The sequence below is a fragment of the Callithrix jacchus genome, chromosome 2, assembly GCF_049354715.1.
Source record: "Callithrix jacchus isolate 240 chromosome 2, calJac240_pri, whole genome shotgun sequence".
Lineage (NCBI taxonomy): Eukaryota > Metazoa > Chordata > Mammalia > Primates > Cebidae > Callithrix > Callithrix jacchus.
Genome location: NC_133503.1, coordinates 203,758,106 through 203,780,287, shown reverse-complemented (window position 1 = coordinate 203,780,287; position 22,182 = coordinate 203,758,106). Strand labels below are relative to the sequence as shown.

The following is a 22,182-nucleotide window of genomic DNA, read 5'->3' as shown; positions in this document are numbered from 1 at the left end:
TGCCTTAAGGGGTGTATGAGTCCATTCTCACACTGCTATGAAAAACTACCTGAGACCGGGCAATTTACGAAGGAAAGAGGTTTAATTGGCTCCTGGTTCTGCAGGCTCTATAGGAACCATGGCGAGGAAGCCTCAGGAAATGTGTAATCATGGTGGAAGCTGAGAAGGAAGCAAGCTTGTCTTATCATGGTGGAGCAGGGGAGAGCGGAAGTGAGAGGGAAGTGCTACACTCTTCTTGCTTTCTTTCTTCTTTTTTCAGACAGAGTCTCTGCTGCCCAGGTTGGAATGCAGTGTTGCAATCTCAGCTCACTGCAACCTCCACCTCCCAGGTTCAAGCGATTCTTCTGCCTCAGCATCCCGAGTAGCTGAGATTACAGGTGTGTGCCACCACACCTGGCTAATTTTTGTATTTTTAGTAGAGATGGGTTTCGCGGTTTCACCACATTGCCCAGGCTGATCTCAAACTCCTGACCTTGTGATCCGCCCACCTCGGCCTCCCAAAGTGTTGGGATGACAGGTGTGAGCCACTGCGCCTGGCAGTGCTACACACTTTCAAACAACCAGATCTCACGAGAACTCACTCCCTGTCACCACAACAGCAAGTGGGAAATCCACCCTCATGACCAATCACCCCCCACCAAGCCCTTCCTCCAATTCTACATGAGATTTGGGTGGGGATGCAAATCCAAACCACATCAGGGGGGTGGAGTTATTTGAGGAAAAAAAAAGAGACAAGACGTTATCAGTTATCCCAATGAAAACAAAAATTCAGCATCACAAGGCACCCTTAAACATGAGGGTTGACTTCTTCCTATTCAAACCAACAGAAGAAACACCCTAGTGTGCATGCGCATGAGGATGCCATGTAGAATGACATTAAAATGCTTATGTGCTGCACTGGGGTCCCACGGGGTCCCACACATCCCTTGAGTTTTAATATTTCATATGGTGAATATAAACTTGGTATTCAACCTATGCTATGTATAAAAATTTCTGAAAACACACATTTAATTTGAAAATTAATTTGTTATTTTCCTAAATCAAATCCAATAAGCATTTTAAATAAGGCTGTAGTTATTACATCAAAGAGGAACATACATTTGTTTTAAAATTCACACCTGCAGTGTTGGAGGTGGGCCCACCTTGTGGAATATCTATAGCGAGGGACCTGTGGGCATCAGGATTGAGAGGTGGGGTAGCTGCTCCCTGGGAATGTCTGTCAGGAGCCTGCCATTTGCTCAGTCATGACGCTGTGCATGGAACACTGACTGTCTACTGGGGGAGCCAGAGACGACAGAAGGAATTATGCAAAAGTGAGATTTCGAGGATGCCAGATTCAGGGAGGGGGAGCTGGGTGCCAGGACCTGGCACATGAGGCCCGAGGCAGAGGGGAAGCCTCCCAGGCTGAGAGACCATGAAGCTGAGGTCCCAGCCAGCCCCAGAGGCAGAGAAAGCAGCAGCAGAAGTGAAATACCAGGAGAAATCAAAGAGGGAAAGTGAAAAGTTCCTGTAGAAAGTTTAGATGTAAAAACCTTTACTGAAGTGGCCTCACGGCAGACCAATTGTGATGGGTGTCAGGGAGGAGCAGTAAGTGCCCTCAAGCCCTGCTCCCCCTCCCCCGAAAGACCATGAGGGACCTGCTGTGTCCTGGGAGTTCTGTAAAGTATGTGTGTGCATGTGTGTGTGTATGTGTGAGTGTGTGCTTGCTTTTGTATGTGCATGCATGCCTGGGCATGTGTTTATGCAAGTGTATGTCTGTGTGTGTCTGTGTGTGTGCATGTGAGCATGTGCCTGTGTGTGTTCACATGTGTGTTCGTGTGTGAATGCATGTGAGTGTGCATGTGTGAGCCTGTGTGTGCGTGCATGAGTGCACACATGTATGCGTCTGTGTTATGTGTATGTTTGCTTGTGTGTGCATGCATACCTAAGCGTGTTTGCACGTGTAAGTGTGTCCCTGTGCATGTGTGTGTGCCTGCATGTGTGAGTGTGCATGAGTGTGTGCCTGTGTGTGCATGTGAGTGTGCACATGTAAATGTGTATGCACACGTGTGTGTGCATGCCTGTGCATGTGTGTGTGCATGTGAGTGTGCACATGTAAATGTGTATGCACACGTGTGTGCGCATGCCTGTGCATGTGTGTATATGTGTGCACGTGTGTGTATGTGCATCTGTGTTTGTTGTTGTTCTTTGTTTTCTGCCAGTCCCATGTGAAATCTTGGAGGAAGAATCAACAGAGGAATCAGAAAAGCCACTGGGGAGAAGAGAAAGCCCAGGGGGCACCTGCAACTTCCTTCTGTGTCTGCCTCCAGCCTCCCCGTGTAGACAGACTTTATTTTGTCAGAACTTAATGGGAAAATGGTCCAATATATGTTGAAACCAATGTTTATTTGTTTTTTTCTTAACATACAATCAATATGCTCCCAGTTCATCATACATATCCAAACAGACTCATGTGAGAACCCTCTTGCTTGGAGCTTTCATAAAATTAAGGAATAAAATAAGCAGGAACTGATGAGATGGGGAACAGAAAAGAAGATGAAAGGTCGTCAGGCGATTCTGGAAGTTGAGGATGGTTAGACACGTGGCTTGGCCTCGTGAACAGCAGGGAGCTGACGCCACAGCCTCAGGAAGGGTAAGACACATGGAGGTGGAGGGGCATCCGCACGCCCAGCAGAAATCAGAGCCACTCTTCAGAGCTGCTCTGAAGGCAAGGACGGTGGGGAGGGCGGGGAGTGGAAGGGGTCTTTGAGTTTGATGAAAAGCAGAATGCACAGACCCCTGCTGCCCCCCACACAGATGTGCAGCTGCTCCCCTGACCACCCTACACAGGCCAGCAGGCAGGGAGCCCAGCTGGAGGCCTCACCCAGCGGGGCTGTGGTCCCTAGTATGCCTGCACAGCTGAGGATGCGGCCAGGCATCTTCCCAAAGCCGGAGCCCAGGCAGGGCCTTCCAGATCCTTCCTCTCTAGTTCCAAGTGCCCGATGGAGCCTGGAGCCTTCGCTTCTCAGAATACCATCCAGCCTCAGCCCAGGACCCCTGAATTCATGAATGGTTTTCAGATTTGGATGCTTTCAGTTGCAACAGTGATGTACACACATATGAGCACACACATACACATGCGCACACACACACTCTCTCTCTCTTACATTCAGTCAGTTATTTCTAAAACATTGTCTAAGGTTTCAAATGTCAAGGTAAAATGTCAAAGTGTTTTCAAATATTCAGTCTCAATAAAAGATCCTGTGTGCATTTTCTCCCCCAAAAGCTAATTGTCATGTTTCAAACTAGAAAATGCAGGAGGATCCCACGCACAGCCCCAGACATGGAAAAGTGTGCGCCAGCAGATGAAGGGGGAAGGGGAGCCCCCAGGAGAGCGGGGGTGGGGGCTGGTCTTCGGGGAGCAGGATGGAGAAAGGGGCTGCCCGTAGCCTGATGTGCTTCCCTGCACCTCGAGGAATCTTCCAGCTCCAATAGAAAGTTTGGGTGCAGGGGCGTGATAGGTAAAAGAAAATTGTGAAATCCAGAAAAAGCAAAGAAAAAGAAAAATCTGTGCAAAGAAAGGAAACTGTAGCCTACTTTGGACGGTGGTTGTGAATGTGTGTGTGTGTGTGTAGTGGTGTGAGGAGCACATCCACTGAGTTATCACCTTCCACAGGAGACCATTGGTACCCAGCTTCCCATCCTAAATAATCAGTAAGTAGTAATATAAACGTGTTACTTAAAATACAAAATAGAATGGTAGGAGAAACATCTAAAAGAGTCAACAGTTAATTTGACCTTTTTAAAGATGACCCCACTCTATCACTCAGGCTGGAGCGCAGAGGCACAACCATGACTCACTGTAGCTTCCACCTCCTGGGCTCAAGCCATCGTCTAGCCTCAGCCCAGAGTATCTGGACTCACAAAAGTACACCATCATGCCCAGCTAATTTCTTTTTTTTTTTTTATTTGTAGAGACAGTCTCCCTGTGTCGCCCAGGTTGGACTGGAACTCCTGGGTTCAAACAGTCCTCCCACCTCAGCCTTCCAAAGTGCTTGGATTATAGGCATGAGCCAGCACCCACGCTCAGCCCAACAGTTGGTTATTTTCCCCTGTGCATCAGGAGCTGGAGCTGGGGTGGGGCTGGGGTGGGCAGGAGATGGTTTTGTAAGGTTCTATTTGGAGTCTGAGCTGACATTCGGGACTGTAGCCTTGCACTGATCTGTCTTGAGTCAGCAGCAGGAGGGCGCGGGCAGGGGCAGCTGATGGTGGGTGCTGCCCCTCCTGGTTCCATCTTCACCCACAAACCCCGAGCAGCAGCTGTAGTCCGGGACACAGCAGGAAGCCCTGGGATGTCCTTTCTAGTTGCCTTGCCCTAGCAGCTACCATGAGGAACTCCCGGTAGATATCTTCAAACTGCTGGGACTCCTGAGGCGATGGTGATGCGGGTTGGCTCTGTGTCCCCGCCCAAATCTCACCACGAATTGTAATAATCCCCACGAGTCCAGGGTAGGACCAGGTGGAGGTCACTGAATCATGGGGACAGTTTCTCCCATGCTGTTCTTAGGATAGTCAGTGAATCTCATGAGACCTGATGGCTTCATAACAACTTGGCATTTCCCCTGCTGGCACTCATCCTCTCTCCTGCCGCCCTGTGAAGAGGTGCTTTCTCCCGTGATGGCAAGTTTCCCGAGGCCTCCCCAGCCATGTGGAACTGTGAGTCAATTAAGCCTCTTTTCTCTATCAGTTCCCCAGGCTTAGGCATTCCTTCCTTCACAGAAGCGTGAGAACGGGCTAGCACAGATGAGAAGCATTCTCCGTCATCTACCCGCTGCTCCACGTGCGCTTTCTCAGAAAGTCGTAGCAGAGCAGTGAATTAAATTCGTTGCCACTAAGATCAGAGAGAAGAGAGAGAACGTGGATGGCGTGAGTGGTTTCTAGTTTATGGTGATTCTTCTGCTGCCACCTCCCGAGTAGCTGGGACTACAGGCACACACCACCACACCCTGCTAATTTTTGTATTTTTAGTAGACAGGGTTTCACCATATTGGTCAGGCTGGTCTTGAACTCCTGGCCTCCTGATCCACCTGCCTTGGCCTCCCAAAGTACTAGGAATACAGACGTGAATCACTAAGCCCGGTGTTCATTTTGATGAATGAACAAGCACCTTGGGAATCAGGGAAACTACAGAGGTCCTCTTGGAATCACCATCACGTCGCCGGCCTGCCAGGTTGCCCAGGGCTCTCCAAACCCTCCAGAGATGGAGCCGCTGGAGCCTGGGAGAGGGCACAGGGCCACAGATGCTGTGCTGCCACCACCGCTGTGTCTATGCTGTGGCACCTGTTCACCCGCAGTCACTGTTTATGATCATATATATGACACTATAGCAGGAATGTAACTTATCTGTTGGAAATAGATGCGCAGTGCGCAAAGGAAAATTACCATGTCTCACTGAAACACGACTGGCTAATGACTTCAAACTTTCCTAAACAGGTGAAAGCATTGGAGAGATGGCACATGCCTGTGAGCACGTCCAGCACCCATAGCTTGGTTAACGTACCACATATAGAATGTGCTACGTGCCTGTAAGCGCAGCCTATCTAACAGCCACGTAGGTTAGGGCTTAACAGAGTTATTAGCACACTCATTCTTTAACAAGAAAGAAAACTTTTAAAAGGAACTTTTCTACTTCACACATTATCCAATGCCATTTAAAGGACAAAACATGAATTTGAATAAAAGATGAGTTGCTTCTATGAAACCTAAATTTCATTTAATTAGTAATGATGAGTTGCTTTCAAAAGTTCTTGGTCCTTTCTAGAGAAAAACAGGAGACTGAAAATGAATTTGGGGTTTGGTCTCCAGGACGGATGACGCGAGCAGGTGCCTTTGGTAGCCGTGGGCGGGGGCTTCCAGGCAGACTGCAGCCCCAGTGAGCATGATCACCCAGGCCAACGGGCAGCCAGCGCTCAGCGGGCATATGGAGGGCGGGTCTCAGGAGAGATGCTCTTCAAGAGAGAAGCAGAGGGATCGGCTGGTCCAAGCTATCCTTGTTCTTTGATCCAACATTCGTCTACACAAAGTCTCTTCCCCCAAAGAAGTAATCCTTTTATTGTGGTGAAGAACAATGTTTCTGAGGTGGAATGCTGAGGGTCTTCTCCCCAGTGGGAGGAATAGGGGTAAAAAGTGGAGTCCAACCAAGAGCGTCTGTCTCCTACAGAAAGAGTCTTCATCACTAAGCAGCGTTTTCCAGAGGTGCTGCTTGGAGTGAACGAGCAGGAGAATGAGAACAGAAAGGACTGCCTGACGAGAGGTGTGACGCTGCACTCTATGGGGGTGATGTATTTGACAACCTAACCCGAATTTGTCAAAGTTACTTCTAATCAGACGCAGTTCTTTTTTTTTTTTTTTTTGCAAATAGTTGCAAAGGGACTGAACAATGAGAAAATGGAGGCAGAAAATGTGGAACAGTGTTTTAGAAATTTTGTATTGAATGACATTTGTCTCTCATGAAGGCTGTAGGAGGAAGGGACTTTCACTATTTCTACTTTACAGAACTGATGAGAGCCAGGACTGAAGCCCACGTCCAGCTGAGCAGGAAGGGCGTTACGGACCACGGTGCTCAGCAACCTCGGGGACGGGGCCAGGTCAGCCGCAGTGAGGCAGGAAATTGCACCAGGGCATTGTACTTTGCAATACCTGGACCCAGAGAGCTGCCATCGTCATTGCTCTGCCCCTGTGTGCAAGTAACCTGTGGCTCCCTGGTTGCTGTGGCTTCATGCTGAGTTGACGTCACCCCTGGTTCTTTAAAATGTGCCATTCACATTCTGACCCTCTCCAACCACTCTGCTTCCCAGATCTCTGCCAAGACTTTGGTGGATGGAAATGTACACTTGGGCCCAAGCCTACATCCTTGTGTGGTCCAAAGGGACGAGCATTCTGAGCACCTGTCCCCCGCATTAGGAGTCCAGCGAGGCAAACATGAGACTTAACACCAGGACATAGTTAAACCAGAGTTGGGGTGGCTGAGAGGTCACACGGGGCCTGGAGAAGCAGCCCAGAGCTCTGAGCAACAGCAAGGCCATTACCCACCAGCCTGGAAACACAAAGGAAGGAGTCATTGTTGCTGGCATCAGAGTCGGGCCATCCTGGGAAACCCAGCCCACTGGCTGGCTGGTGGCCCCTTTGGGCCTCCTGGACCTGAAGTTCTCCAGCTTTCTTAGGCAGGTGGGGGCCAATTCCTCCCTCCCCCATGCCACCTTCCCCTAGGTCTTGGTGACTGTGCTTCCCTGAGTGGGCTCTGACTGGCCAGCAGACTGTCCCTCTGTCCCAGGGCTGACTCCTCTGCATGAGAATAAGACTTGCCAGGGCCAGCCCCTCTCTGATGTGCACAGGTCCCAGGCCATGGGCAGCCTGTGGGGAGTCTGCAGCCAGGGACAGCCCAGATCTCCAAGGAAGGGGCTGCTCTGGCTTCTGCATCACTGGCCTCTTAGAGTCACATTTGCTGTCCCTGGAATCCTGGCCCTGTCTTGCTCAGAAACATAGGGCCTGACCCCTGTCTCCACTTCCACATTTGGGGACACCTCTGTGGAGTAAGAGAAAGTCTAGCCTTTCTCCTCCCATGGTGTCCAAAGGGACCCACCTCCATCTGGGGCTTTCCCATCTCCAGCACTGGGAGGCCCCTTCTAATCGGGCTGGTGTCTCTGGCCCAGCAATGGGCCCCATGCCCTGGTCCGCTCCTGTGCCCAAGTTCAGTCCAAGCCTTACCAAGGCGAGTGTGGGTTTGTGCGCCTGCCAGTGCCGACACGCCTCAGTTCCTTTAGAACAGGGTGGCAGATTTTTCCCATAACCAGCTGGGTGTCGCAGGTCATGTGGTCTATTGGGCAGCTACTCAGCCCTGCCATTGTGGCGTGGAAGTGGCCACAGATGCTGTGCCACGAATGGGCCAATGTTTACAGATCCCACCTTCCCCGATCCCCGCCCATTTAGAACCAGGGAACTGAGGACGGCCCCCCAGCGGAGATTTCAATTCTCAGAAAATCAGGGATAATTTATTCCATACTGACAACCTGAGTCTTAGCACCACACCTAAACTTTTGACATTTGAGATCAAATTTCTAATACAATGCTGGATATAGAATATAAATATTTAATGAAGAGAAGAGGGTATCTGCCAAAGAACTGTTTTTATCTGGAAAAGTGATTTCCTTACATTTCATGTAATCAAATGTCTCATGGCCTGGGAGGATGCCCGGTGGGAGGGGGTGCCACTGCCGCCAGCGCTGGTCCCCTTGTAGGGCGGATCTCTGTCGCTGAAGTCTCTTTCAGTGCCTCGGGGGAGGTCTAGGGCTCCATGGAAAGGGGTCAGTGGTCTCTTCGCCTAACTTAAAAATGTACAATGATGAAGAAACACTGCAGTCCTCCAGCCTCCAGCGCACCTCTTCGGATGCTTTCCTTTTTCCTTCCCCCTTTTTGGAGGGACTGTGAGGAGAGCACCTGTGTTGTGAATCTGTGCACGTCCAACCCGGCACGTGGGAGCGGGCTCACACACACACCACACACACACACACACACACGTGTGCACGCACCAGCCCTGGGTACGCAATACCAGGCCTCTCTTATGTGGATCACAGGGTGTGTGTATCTGTGCGCCTCTCTTGCACCCACCATAAGGAGATACGCTGTACAGATAAACAATTACATGCCTGAGACTTTGACATGCGAGTATGTTGCTGAGGTGAATTCATGTCTGCATTCCCAGAGACATTTGCCGGATGGCCCAAGACATTCAATGACATTTATTTAGTTCCGGGTGTCCATGAACAAGGGGTATGTGAATTTCATGGGTGGTGTCCTAGTTTGGGATCTGTAACAAAACACCACGGAGCAGGTGACTTTTAAAGAACAGACATGTATTTCTCGGTTATGGAGGCTGGAAGTCGGAGATCAGGGCATGAGCAGGGCTGGGCTCCGATGGGGGCCTCCTGCAGCTGCTGACTTCTCACGTGTTTTCACGCAGCAGAGGAAGCAGGAGAGCTCCAGGGGCCTCGTCGGTGAGGGCACTGATCCCATTTGTGAGGCTCCACCCTGCTGACCTCATCATGCCCAGAGGCATCACACTGGGGGTGACAAGCTCACCACAGAATGCTGCGGGGACTCCTGCAGTCCATGGCAGGTGGTATAGTGGGAAATATGCCTCCTGCTCTCCAAATATAGAGGCCCTTGACACGTCACTGGAAGTGCTTATTAACTGCTATTTGCTGGAGTTAATATCATAGTAATTGGCACCACTTCCAGCTCAAAAGACGGACAGGAGACCAGGTATTCTGAAGCAGGGGCCCAGGGAGTGTGGGCTCCAGTTAGAGATCCGGGTGCTGCTGCGTGTCCAAGCCACATGATTCCCTTTCTGGGCCCTTTCCTTCGGTAGATGGCTTTGCTTCCTGGAGCCGCCCACCCTGCTGCTGTTGGGGATCTGCACTGGCCTCTGCCCTGGGGACCCTCCCCACTGCAAGCTGGCTCAGGCCAGTGATGCTCCCTGCCTTCGTGACAAGTAGGTGGTGGGTCCGCCGGGAAGCAGCCATGGAGGGAGGCTGGGTCTCGTCAGGCTGAGGGCTCTGGACTCCTGTGTGGTCCGTCCAGCTCCCCAGAGCCTGGGCTCCTGCAGAAGCATTTAGAGCTAAAGACTAATAATGAAAAGAGATCATGCCTGCCTTACCTCCCCCTCTGCAGCAGCCGTGGGGGCCCCCAGAGCCGGCTGTGGGTGGGAGTCCAGGGACTCAGGTCCTTCCCAGCAGTGATTCTCTCAGCTCCCCAGGAATCTCAGAGCTCCCCAGTTGGCATCACTGGCTCTGCTCATCTGTTTATAAAATGGGTAACAGCTGCCCTCAACCAGAGCCCAGTCCCGGTAGAAGTGAGGAGAAGCCCCTCCTAAAACTGTGATTAATGTTTTTAAACTTGGGAATGCACATAAAACCTCACTGTGTCCATGTTGTTGACTCTAACCTGTGAGCCCCGGGACGTAGGAAGGGATCCAGCATTGCTTGGTGAATGGGTGACCCTGGGCACACACGGCTAAGAGGGTTAGAGTCCAGCAGCTGCTCTACAGGCTCAGCCACTCACTCCAGCTATTCCTGCATGCATGTTTGAACAGCATTGGAGCAGAACCAAGAGTTGTCGGAAGGAAAGGATGTCTCAGTATGAGACACTTTGTTACTTCAGCTTCAATTTTCAACACCTAATTCCTATCTGGAAAGTATTTAGCCATCTTAATAATACACATTTGCCAAGATTAAATTTTGTTACAAGTCACTGTCATTGGAACATGTGTCTGTGTCTATTACTAACAGGATGCTTTGAATCACAGCAGGACCACACCGGTGTCTGGCAGGTGGGTCTCTGCCCCTCGCCTGGTGTCCCTCACCAGTGATGACCTCCTCTCTGAGCACCTCCCTCCTGGGGGGACGGTCCACCCCTCCCATTTCAGCATTTAGCGTGGGTTCCAGGATGTGGTCAACGTTCAATACACATTTAATGAAGTAATGAATGAACGAATCCTGCATTTGGAGACATTTTTTTCCAGTTGGGAGATAATCTGTCTACTTTACTGCCTTAACAAACAGAAGTGCTATGGGAAAAATGCAATGCAGAGTGTTCTTTTGAGGGAAGACAATCAAAGCTCTCTGGAGAAGGTGGCCATGTGGCTGTACAGAGGGGACTGTGTAGTGCTGAGCTGTGAGGAGGCCACGGGAGGGCTTTGCATGGAGAGTGAGTACACACAACCTACAAGAACCTTGGGCAGCTGCACACAAAGGAAGACAGTGGACATGTCTATTAGTTCGTTTTCAAGCTGCCAGTAAAGACATACTCAAGACTGGGCAATTTAGAAAAGAAAGAGGTTTAACTGGATTCAGTTCCACGTGACTGGGGAACCGTGACACAATTGTGGCAGAAGACAAGGAGGAGCAAGCCACATCTTACACGGGTGGCAGTAGGCAAAGAGAGAGCTTGTGTGGGAGACTCCCATTTTTAAAAACATCAGATCTCATGAGACCTATTCCCTGTCACGAAAAGAACAAGAAAGACCCACCCCCATTATTCAGTTACCTCCCACCAGGTTCCTCCCACAACATGTGGAAATTCAAGATGAGATTTGGGTGGGGACTCAGCCAAACCATATCAACATGTGTGTGCCTGTGTGTGTGCATGCACATACCCGTGATGCCTGCATGTGCACACATGTGCCTGTGATGCATGTATGTGCATGTGTGTGCATGTACCTGTGATGTATGCATGTGCCCGTGTCTTGCTGAGTGCATGTGTACATACTTGTAATGCACGTGTGTGCCTGCATGTACCCACAATGCCTGTGTGTGCACCTGTATATACACACAGGTACCTGTGATGCATGTATGTGCATGCATGCACCCATACCTGTGTGTGCACCTCTGTGCGTGCATGTACCCATGATGTATGTGTGTGCTTGTGTGTGCATGCATGTACCCATGTTGTCTGCATGTACACACGTGTCTGTGATGTGTGTGTGCATGTGTGTGCATGCACCTGTGATGCATGTGTGTGCCTGTGTCTTGCTCTGTGCATGTGTGTGTACTTGTGATGCATGTGTGTGCTCTGTGTGTGTGTGCATATACCAGTGATGCATACATGTGTCTGTACCTTGCTGTATGCATGCATATATGCACCAGTGATGCATGTGCATATCTGTGTGTACATATGTGTGTGGCTGTGCTGGTGCTCTGCTTGGAAGGAGACAGAGTGGGAACAGTGAGGGGAGAAGGAAGGACACATGTCACATTGATTCCAGGGCCCTCAAAGGAACCCTCACACCTTCTGTCACTTTCCTTAGAACTGAGCACATGGGTCCAAGAAGAGGATGCTGTTTTGGAAACTAAATCTGGAGTACTCTGTGTTTGCCCCTCTCTCCTGTAACTACCCTTCCAAATGTCTACCATGAGTGCAGAGCAGGCTCAGTATCCAGGACCTGGTGAAGGCAGAAAGGCCCTTTCTCCAGGAGGGCTTGGCAGGAGGACAGAGGGCAAACCTGGGAAGCTGGCCCAAGTTGGCCACCAGCATCTTCGAGTCCCCTGGGGGCCCTGACCTCTTCTTCCTCCATGTGCAGTGGGCAGGTTCTCCTCTAGGAGATGAGCCTCATGTCACCCCATCCCCCCCTATGATAGGCTGTGGTCACGACTTCACTACACAGCCAGACACACCCACAGGCCGTGGCTTTCACTCTCCCATTATTAGAAAAATAATTATGCACGTCTTGGCTAAACTCCAAGTGAGTTGCCCGAAGAGGGCCTTCTAGTTGGCATGATCTCTAATCCCACGGGAAGAGCCGATTTTCCATCCCTTGAGACGCAGTCATCTGAAGCATCACAGAGAAAAATGCCTGAGATTTTGTCTTATTGCAAAACTTCAGGGGTGTAATTCAACTTACCGTGGATTTCGGGGGTGTAATCCCAATTTACCGTGGATTTCGGGAGTGTAATTCCAACTTACTGTGAAAATGAAACGTATCCTGAGTTATGAAGGCGTTTAATCAAGACATCAGCTGGGGCTTTCAGTAAGTGAATCATTCTGGCCACTGTGTTTGGGACCCTGTGACATGGGTTTACCTGACGCGTCCCTGGTCGTACTTCTGCACCACTCAGCACACTGTACAGAAACACCCACGTGTCCACACACAGGAACACGCACCCACATACATGCACCAGCTCTCGAAAATGTGCGTATTCTGCTGCCGCTTTGTTTTTTCTAAAGGGAACCCTGTTCCACTCCCGTTTCTGCAATACCGTGTGATGCCATCGCCTATGTGATGCCAGCAGCAGGGATGCCTGCGCCCCTCACTCCTTGCCAGACAGAGGCCAACCACCACAGGGTGCAGCTGTGCCTCCTTCATCCTGTGTCTCCAACACCAAAACGTGTCTCCTCATCTCGGGAAGGTGTTGGGAACACGGTTATTTAATAAGCAGAACTTTGATCTGACTCCGGTAGGTCCTATTCTTTGGCCTACTCCACGTGCGGGAGGTGTAAGCATCGCACGTGTCATGTGGACAGACAGCTGCTCTTTGGAGGAGGCTCGTCCAGCCACAGGCTTGACCAAAGTGAACCAAAAAATGGTGGCCAGCCTCACCTGCCTCGGCCCGAGGCCTTTTCAGCAGGTTCACATGACTGGGAGTTGAGGAGGGTTCAGGGGACACGGGGGCACTGGGCTCTCCATTATTTTTTTCATTTTTTTTGAGACGGAGTCTCACTCTGTCCCCAGGCTGGAGTGCAGTGGCACAATCTCAGCTTGCTCACTGCAACCTCCACCTCCTGGGTTCAAGCCATTCTCCTGTCTCAGCTTCCTGAGTAGCTGGAACTACAGGTTCCCACCACCATGCTCAGCTGATTTTTGTATTTTTAGCAGAGAAGAGGTTTCACCATATTGGTCAGGCTGGTCTCGAACGCCTGACTGCAGGTGATCTGCCTGCCTCGGCCTCCCAAAGTGCTGGGATTACAGGAAGCCTCCATTTTTTCCGCAGACGCAGTGGAACTTTCAGAAGGCAGTGCTGCTCCAGCTGGGCCCCTCCTCCTGGGCCTCCCCCAACTGCCCGATTTCTGGAAGCTCAATGTTCAATAATTCAGCAGAAGCGCAAATCAGCATATCTGACAGCATATTTGATATGCGGCAAACAGACTGCAGACAGCTTCATTTCAATTTGCCCCTTTGTTACCAACAGAAGCTCAACAAACACCCTGAGCGCGGGCCTGGCCCTCAGTACTCGCCAACGCCCAGTCCCTGCGTCTCAGTTCCTCCAAGGGGCACAGAGCCCTACTGCCCCCCCTCCCCTCCATTGTTCTTCCTGTATCATTTACCTGGGATCAAGTGACTTTCTCCAGCCCGGGAATAAGGGCTTGGCTCCGTTTTCAGGCCTCTTCTGATGCCCGAGCTAATTGGCTCAGGTGTAAACCAAGCCAGCAGGGCGAGGACTTTGAAGTGAGTCAGCCTCGCAGCGCCTGGGAACTTCCCTGTCTGTGGGTCAAATACCAGCCGGCCGGGCGCTGCTCAGACCCACTCATAAGAAGCAGGTAGGTAATCACGTTGTAGTACAAGGCTCACAAGCTGCTTTGTTGCCAGCTTGTCATTAACTTTGCAGGCTGGGCCTGGAATGCAATCCGACCCGTTTTTAATGAGAGGGGGCGTCCATGCAGCGTGTGTGAGTGGCCCAGGGTGACACCGGCTGTTTCTTCCTTACATATGGAGCCACCTACGCTTTGATCCATAATACTGTTTCACTTTGAAAGGGGGCTCATTTCGTAAAAATGCGGTGGAAAGGCTCCCCGCCCCCGCGCCTGTGGTCTGTGTGGTACAGCGAGTGCAGCGATGGAAAGGCCAGTCCCCAGCACTCAGGACACTTGCTGTGTTGCCCGGCCCCACCTAGTCTCAGAGTCTTTAAATGGGGTGCCGGCCGTGGGGCCCACACCTCCGGCTATGTTCAGGTCAGAGTGAAGGTGCAGCTGACTCCCTCCGACTCTGATTTGGCACCTGTTCCCTTTGTTTGTAATATGCCCACCTACTGAATGGAAATGAGATTTCCATTCAGGTCTTTCCTCACGCCTTCCTGTGGCCTCAGAAGCGTCCACATGACCTGCTCACGCTTTGACTTTGTGTGACAGTCAAGAGCTTCTGTTCCTGCTTCATCTTGGATCTGGGCTCCCGATCGATCACCTGGATCCAGGCTGAACACACGGCTCCTTTCAAAGCTGTGCATGTTGTGAGTCAGGTACTGTGAGCAATGGAACATCCGTGGACATAATGCTGTGATAAGTTATGGATGGACACATGCTCTGACGTGATCCAAACTGTGCAACCCTGGTCCTCAGGGGCTGCAAACGCACAGGCCCTGGAGACAGACATGTGCTTGGGGACATTTGGTGGCTGCGTTCCTACGCTTGGCTTCTATGACAAAGCACCACCGACGGGGCCTTAAACACGGCCTTTATTCCCTCGCAGTTCTGGAAGCTGCTCCCCGAGGGTAAGCTGTCCGCAGGTGGTTCCTCGAGGGGCCTCTCTCCTGGGCTCAGACAGCGAGTCTGTCTTCCCGGGTCGTCACCGGGTTGTGGCCCTGCTTGTCGGTGTGCGAACTTCTCCTTCTTATCAGGACACCTCTGGATTGGATTAGGGGCCGTCTGTATAATCTCATTTTCAGCTAATCACCTCTTTAAAGACTGTCTTCAGATACAGTCGGCATTTGAGGTGTGGGGAGTGAGGACGTCGATATATAACTTTTTGGGGGAACGATTCAGCCCATCACAGTTGTCGGTGGAGAAACACATGAACCTGGGTGAAACACAGCCCGACTCTGAGGTAGTTGAGGGCTGTCTCCTCTAACGGGGGGCCTCTCACAGTCACAGGACCCAAGGAGGGTCCCTGGGCGGAGGCCCCTGAGGGCTAGAAACCTGGGCATGTGGGAGGGCCCAAGTGTGTGTGCCTCCAGAAGCCCCCTGGGGCCCTGGGATTAAGTTTTATGATTCACCAAAGAAGGGGGAGGGGTTCCGAATCCTGCAGCCCAGGCCACCTGGGTTCCTGCCCACCTCCCTCTGGGAAGGCTGATCAACAGGGAAACTGAACCCATTTTCTCTGAGGCTCCTGGAAAGGGCCAGCTACCAACTGACTTGGCACCAGCGGCTCCTCCTGTGTCTGGACCACAGCAGCCCTGGCAGGTGGCATTGGTGGTTGTGAGCAGTGTCTACGGGCCGCAGCCCGATGCCCACCTGTGTGGGGCACTGGTGTTAGAGCTGCTGATCTAGGCACCAGCATCAGAAACAACCCCAGGGGATGGGGAGAGAAAAGCAGGGCCCAGAGGGTCATCTCAAGGTCCTCACTCGAGGTGAGGCATGCTGGAGACCCTAAGAGAGAGCCAGGAGGGGTTTGCCAGGGAGGGACAATCACAGTCCTCTGTGCCTACGGCCCGACCCACCCCCAAATCTGGAAGACCTGGGATACAGGCTGCAAATCCTGCCCACCACCAGACAGCCCGTTGTCAGCGTTAAGTCAAAAGCATATTTTCCTCTTTAGTTGCAGCAGAGGGTTGGAGACTCCCAGGCCACTGGTCCCCCTTTCCTTGGCAGTCCTGCTCCCGCCCGAGAAGATGCGGCCCTGCCTCGGTTGTGTACACCTCGGTTTGCCTGCCTGCCATCCAGGTCCTTGCGGTTTGAGAGATGAGGACAGGAGAAGGTAGCAGTAAGGAAGCAGTGAGTAGTTATGATGCAGAAATTAGAAAGATCTCTGGAGACACAGACAGGACAACAAAAACAAAATAAGATTGACTGACGGGATGAGCAACTCTGCGCAGAGACACAGGAACCTCGCGGAGAGTCAGAATGAAAAGGTGCGAACTGACGGAGGGCGTGGAGCTGATCAACAGTCACTTTGGACAGCACTTGGCTCTCCTCTCCCGCCGAGAGAACACGTGTTGGTGTTCCTGTGGGAAGTGCTTGCGTAGAGAGTTCAAACCCGTCAGCAGGATCTAACCGAGAGATTCAGCGGTGCCTCCATGGGAAACAAAACACACGCACGTAATGAACTGAAGTCCTGACGTGAACGTTGGTTGATCTCTTATTTACATTAACAAGACAAAAGTGAAACAGCGAAGACATGTGTTGGGACTTGTTCATCAGTGCAACGACGAGAGCAAGTTCTTTGCCGAGTTCTGCCATCTCTTTGGATTAAAAGAATGCTCCCTTAGTTTCTGTGCCATTTGCAATGTGATGGCTGTAGAAACACCACATCTTAGAGTCGTATCCGTTACTCTTTCAAGTCTAGATGATCAAAAAAACAATAAATCCAGCCCCATGCACAGCGGCTGTCTGTTTGGTAGCGACTGCTCTCACCACGGCGGATTTCAAGCCACCGCGAGGCGTCCTGTGTGGGGTTAGCTGCTGGACCAGGTTAAACCTCCTTCCACCCTGCAGGTGTGGGACGCAGATAACCTCCGTTTAATTCTAACTTCTCCTGTCAGCCGCCTTTATGAAACATTACCCAAATGTGACGCAAATGAAATACATAATGTGCACTTGGAGATTAAGAAAAACGAACTCCCTTCTTGTAAGCAACGTATTTTGAACATAGTTAAGATCTTTATTGTAACTGTAACCAACGTATTTTCTTCCGACCTGCGTAAATTCCTGTTTCTTGGTCCTTTGAAACAGTTCTCATTGAAATTCTCGATGCCGCATCGTGAGCCTGCAAACTTTCCAGGGGTGCTTTGAAGACTCGCACCTCGTGCACTCCTGACATTTCCAGGGAACGGCGGCCGTCGTCTCAGCGAAGCCGTTTGAATATCTGGTCCTCAGTGTTTAATTATTACCGAGGAAGAAAGCCTGGGGAGCGAGAACTACTTCAAGTGTCCAAGCTCACCTCAAAGCGCTGCTAATTAGAGCGCCTCGTTAACGGCCGTTCTGAACGCAGTGGGGGTGGACGGAGGAGGGGGCGCCGCAGACAAAAAGGACAAAAACGAGCGGAGGCAGCCGGAGCGTGTCACCTCCGTGCCCGGGTCCGCCAGGCGCTGCAGAGTTAGAAGAAACAGGGGCTTTACAACGCCTCGTTTACATTTTAGAAAACCGTTTCACACCGGAAACAGCATCTAAGGAGGTCGTGGCACCTGCGCGGCTTTCCCACGTGCCTGGAGTGCCGGGCTGTCCGCTGTTTTAATGTCAGCGCCTCCTGAGACCCGAGGCCTGCATCGGGATTGCCAGGAACCCCCGGCGCGCCCGTCACCATTGGCAGGTATGTCCGCAGGTCGCTCAGAAGGGCTGCGAACTCGGGTTCCTCCAAGGTGGGTGACGTCTGAGAAACACGCGAGGTTCCTGGGCACCCTGAGCGCAGGTGGGAGGCGACGCGTGAGAACGCTTCGGCCCATGGAAACGTCCAGCCTCCCTCGCCCGCCTTCCAGAGCACCGTCCAGAGCACAGTCCAGGGCACCAGGGACTCTGCAATGCAGGGCGCACCATGACAGTGGCACCAGGCGCGTCATGCGGCCCCTCCTGTGAGTGCTGCGGCATCACAGCAACCCCGCCACTTCACAGATGAGGAAACTGAGTCAGAGAGGTCAGGGACGTGCTCATGGTCAGATAACTAAATCACAAGCTTATTAGGAAGCCTGTCGGCTGCTTCCTGCCTCAGAAAGGAAGTCATTTTGAGGACACAACTCTATCAAAACGCCCAGTTCTCGATACAGTGAGACCATTAATCTCATTTCTCTGGATTTCATAAGCACAAGCCCAGGAACATGAGATTTCTATTCCCAGCTCACTGTCCCTCCACAGGCTTTGTGGACGCTTCTAAAAAATCACAGGTGGCAGAGCGCAGTGGCTCACACCTGTAATCCCAGCACTTTGGGAGGCCAAGGCGGGGGATCACCTGAGGTCGGGAGTTCGAGACCAGCCTTACCAACACGGAGAATCCGCGTCTCTACTAAAAATGCAAAATTAGCTGGGAGTGGTGGTACATGCCTGTAGTTCCAGCTACTCCAGAGGCTGAGGCAGGAGACTCACTTGAACCAGGGAGGCAGAGGTTGCAGTGAGCCGAGATCATGCCACTGCACTCTAGGTTGGGCAACAAGAGTGAAAGTCCATCTCAAAACAACAACAACAACAACAAAACGACATGCAATCCACAGGGGTCGCAGATCTTACAGAGGTCTTTTTGTTCTCATCATTTTATTTGTCTGTTTGTGTTTAAATGTGAGCATTACCGTGAGATACCATCAAAGAGTCAGAGACAGGACCTTTTTATTTATCGGTTTGCACATAGGAGGAGTTCGGGAAGATGGGGAACTCAGAGATGCCTCTGTATGAGTCCCGCCACACAGGTGCGGCTCCACCCACACAGAAAACAAGCATCTGCTCATGGTGCACAAATGAGTTTTCCGGACTTCTGTGTAGCATATGGGCTGCTCTGCTGCATCCGTGGGGGTCTGATTCTCCAGACACCACCAGGACGTCATTATAATGCCACACACTTCTCACCTGGCCTGGCTTCTCCTGAGGACACCGTGATAATGAGTCTCCCTGCATGACTTTGCAAGGATTATTTTTTAAGAAGCTTAGAGTTCATTACAGACATTATCCTGCAAATTCTCCAAGCACCCGGAGAAGTACATTAATATATTTATTCTTCTTTTCCAAGCCACAGAGAAGAGCTTTGCCTCAGAAGGGGCTTCGATCTGTTGTCAGACTCCTGCTCAGTTCAGTTCCAGTTAATTCATTCTAAATAACCAATATGCGTGGGTGCTCCCAGCCTAAAACGAGATTTATCTTGGTATTCTTTTTTGGTCCGAGATTTCCGGAATTGCTTTCACTTCCCGTTATGTGTCTTTCATATGCAGATCACACATCAGCGATTCCTGATTCACTACCACTGCTTTGTAACTTGTAATCAGGCTGAATATTAGTTTTCTTTTTTCTTAAACTTTTATTTTACGTTCATATGCATATGCAGGGTTGTTATGCAGGGAACCTCCTGTTATGGGGTATGTTGTGCAGATTATTTCATTGCCCAGGTACTAAGCCTAAGCCCCAATAGTTATTTTTCTTCTGATTCTCTCCCTCCTCCCACCTCCACCCTCAAATAGGTCCCATTCTGTATCATCCTGCCCTTTGGGTCCATGGGTTCTCAACACTTAGCTTCCACTTATAAGTGAGAACATACAGTATTTGGTTTTCTGTTCCTGCATTAGTTTGCTAAGGATAATGGCCTCCAGCTCCATTCATGTTCTTGCAAAGACCATGTTCTTGTTCTTTTTCATAACTGTGTAGTATTCCATGTGTATATGTACCACATTTTCTTTATCCAGTCTATTACCACCGATGGGCACTTAGGTTAATTTCATGTCTTTGCCCTTGTGAATGGTACTGTGATGGACATATATGTGCATGTATCTTCATAATAGAACAATCTATATGCTTTGGATATATATGCCTAATGGGACTGCGGGGTCAAATGCTAGTTCTGTTTTTTAGATCTTTGAAAAATCACCACGCTGCCTTCCACAAAGGTCGAACTAATTTGCACTTCCACCAACAATGCGTAAGTTCTGTGACCTAGCAGCATCTGCAATTTTTTTGCCTTTTTATAATAGGCATTCTGACTGGTGTGAGATGGTGTCGCATTGTGGCTTTAGTGTGGATTTCTCTAACGATCAATAATATTAAGCTTTTTTCGTGTGCTTGTTGGCTGCATGTGTGTCTTCTTTTGAAAAGTGTCTGTTCATGTCCTTTGCCCACTTGTTTTTTTTTTTTTTTTTTTGAGACGGAGTTTCGCTCTTGTCACCCAGGCTGGAGTGCAATGGCGCGATCTCGGCTCACCGCAACCTCTGCCTCCTGGGTTCAGGCAATTCTCCTGCCTCAGCCTCCCGAGTAGCTGGGATTACAGGCACACACCACCATGCCCAGCTAATTTTTTGTATCTTTAGTAGAGATGGGGTCTCACCATGTTGACCAAGATGGTCTCGATCTCTTGACTTCATGATCCACTCTCCTCGGCCTCCCAAAGTGCTGGGATTACACTTTGCCCACTTTTTAATGGTGCTGGTTGATTTTTGCTTGTTAATTTGTTTAAGTTTCTAGTAGATCTGGAATATTACACCTTTGTCAGATGCGTGGTTCACAGTATTTCCCCCATTCTGTAGAGTGTCATTTCCTCTGTTGATGGCTTCCTTTCCTGTGCAGAAGCTCTTATGCTTAATTAGATCTCCATTTTCACTGTCTGCTTTTGTTGCAATTGCTTTTGGCATCTTCATGATAAAATCTTTCCCAGTTCTTATGTTTAGAATGGCATTGCCTAGGTTGTCTTCCAGAGATTTTATAATTTTGGGTTGTACATTTAAGATTTTAATTCATCTCGAGGTGATTTTTGTATATGATGTGAGGAGGGGATCCAGTTTTAATCTTCTCTATGTGACTAGCTACTTCTGCCAGCACCACTTGTTGAATAAGGAATCTTTCCCCCCTTGCTCATTTTTTGTCAGGTCAGATGATCAGATAGCTGTAGGTGGGCAGTCTTATTTCTGGGTTCTTTATTCTGTTCCATTGGCTTATGTATCTGTTTTTGTACCAGTACCATGATGTTTTGGTTACTGTAGCCTTGCAATGTAGTTTGAAGTCAGATACTGTGATACCTCTAGCTTTGTTCTTTTTGCTTAGGATTGCCTTAGATATTTGTGCTCTTTTCTGGTTTCATATGATTTTTAAAATAGTTTTCTCTAGTTCTGTGAAGAATGTCATTGGTAGTTTGATAGGAATAGCATTGAATCTGTTCATTGCTTTAAGTAGACGGCCATTTTAATGATAAAGATTCTTTCTATTCATGAACATAGAATGCTTTTCCATTGGTTTTGCCACCTCCGGTTTCTTTTTTTTTTTTTTTTTTTGAGATGGAGTTTCACTCTTGTCACCCAGGCTGGAGTGCAATGGTGTGATCTCGGTTCACTGCAACCTCCGCCTCCTGGGTTCAGGCAATTCTCCTGCCTCAGCCTCCTGAGTAGCTGGGACTACAGGCACACGCCACCATGCCCAGCTAATTTTTTGTGTTTTTAGTAGAGACGGGGTTTCACCATTTTGACCAGGATGGTCTCGATCTCTTGACCTCATGATCCACCCGTCTCGGCCTCCCAAAGTGCTGGGATTATAGGTGTGAGCCTCTGGTTTCTTTAGACAGTGTTTCATGATTCTCATTGTAGAGATCTTTAACCTGCCTGTTTAGCTGTATTATTTGGTGGTTTACTCTTTTTGTGGCAGTTGTGAATGGGATTGAATTTCTTATTTGGCTCTTGGCTCGGCTGCTGTTGGTATATAGGAATGCCACTGATTTTGTGTGTTGACTTGTATTCTGAAACTTTGCTGAAGTGTTTATCAGCTGAAGAAGCCATGGGCCGACATTATGAGGTTCTCTAGGTATAGAATCATGTCGTCTGCAAACCAGGGTAGTTTGATTTCCCATCTTCCTGTTTGAATGCCCCTTACTTCTTTCTCTTGCCTAATTGCTGTAGCCAGGTCTTCCAGTCCTTTGTTGAATAGGATGGTGAGAGGAGGCATCCTTGTCTTGTGCTAGTTTTCAAGGGAAGTGCTTCCAGGTTTTGTTCATTCAGTGTGATGTTGGCTGTGCATTTGTGACAGAAGGCACTAAGTACTTTGAGGTAT

At 50.0% G+C, this 22,182-nt stretch overlaps 1 long non-coding RNA gene across 1 annotated transcript; it reads right to left on the bottom strand.

Moving 5' to 3' along the window:
- Positions 1-3,919: 3,919 nt before the first annotated feature.
- Positions 3,920-17,832, bottom strand: LOC118151604 (uncharacterized). Its single transcript, XR_004740015.3, has 3 exons — positions 13,858-17,832; positions 12,437-12,497; positions 3,920-9,637 (listed from the first exon to the last, which is right to left on the bottom strand). It is a non-coding gene; the product is annotated as an uncharacterized LOC118151604 (long non-coding RNA).
- Between the last annotated feature and the right edge of the window lie 4,350 nt (positions 17,833-22,182).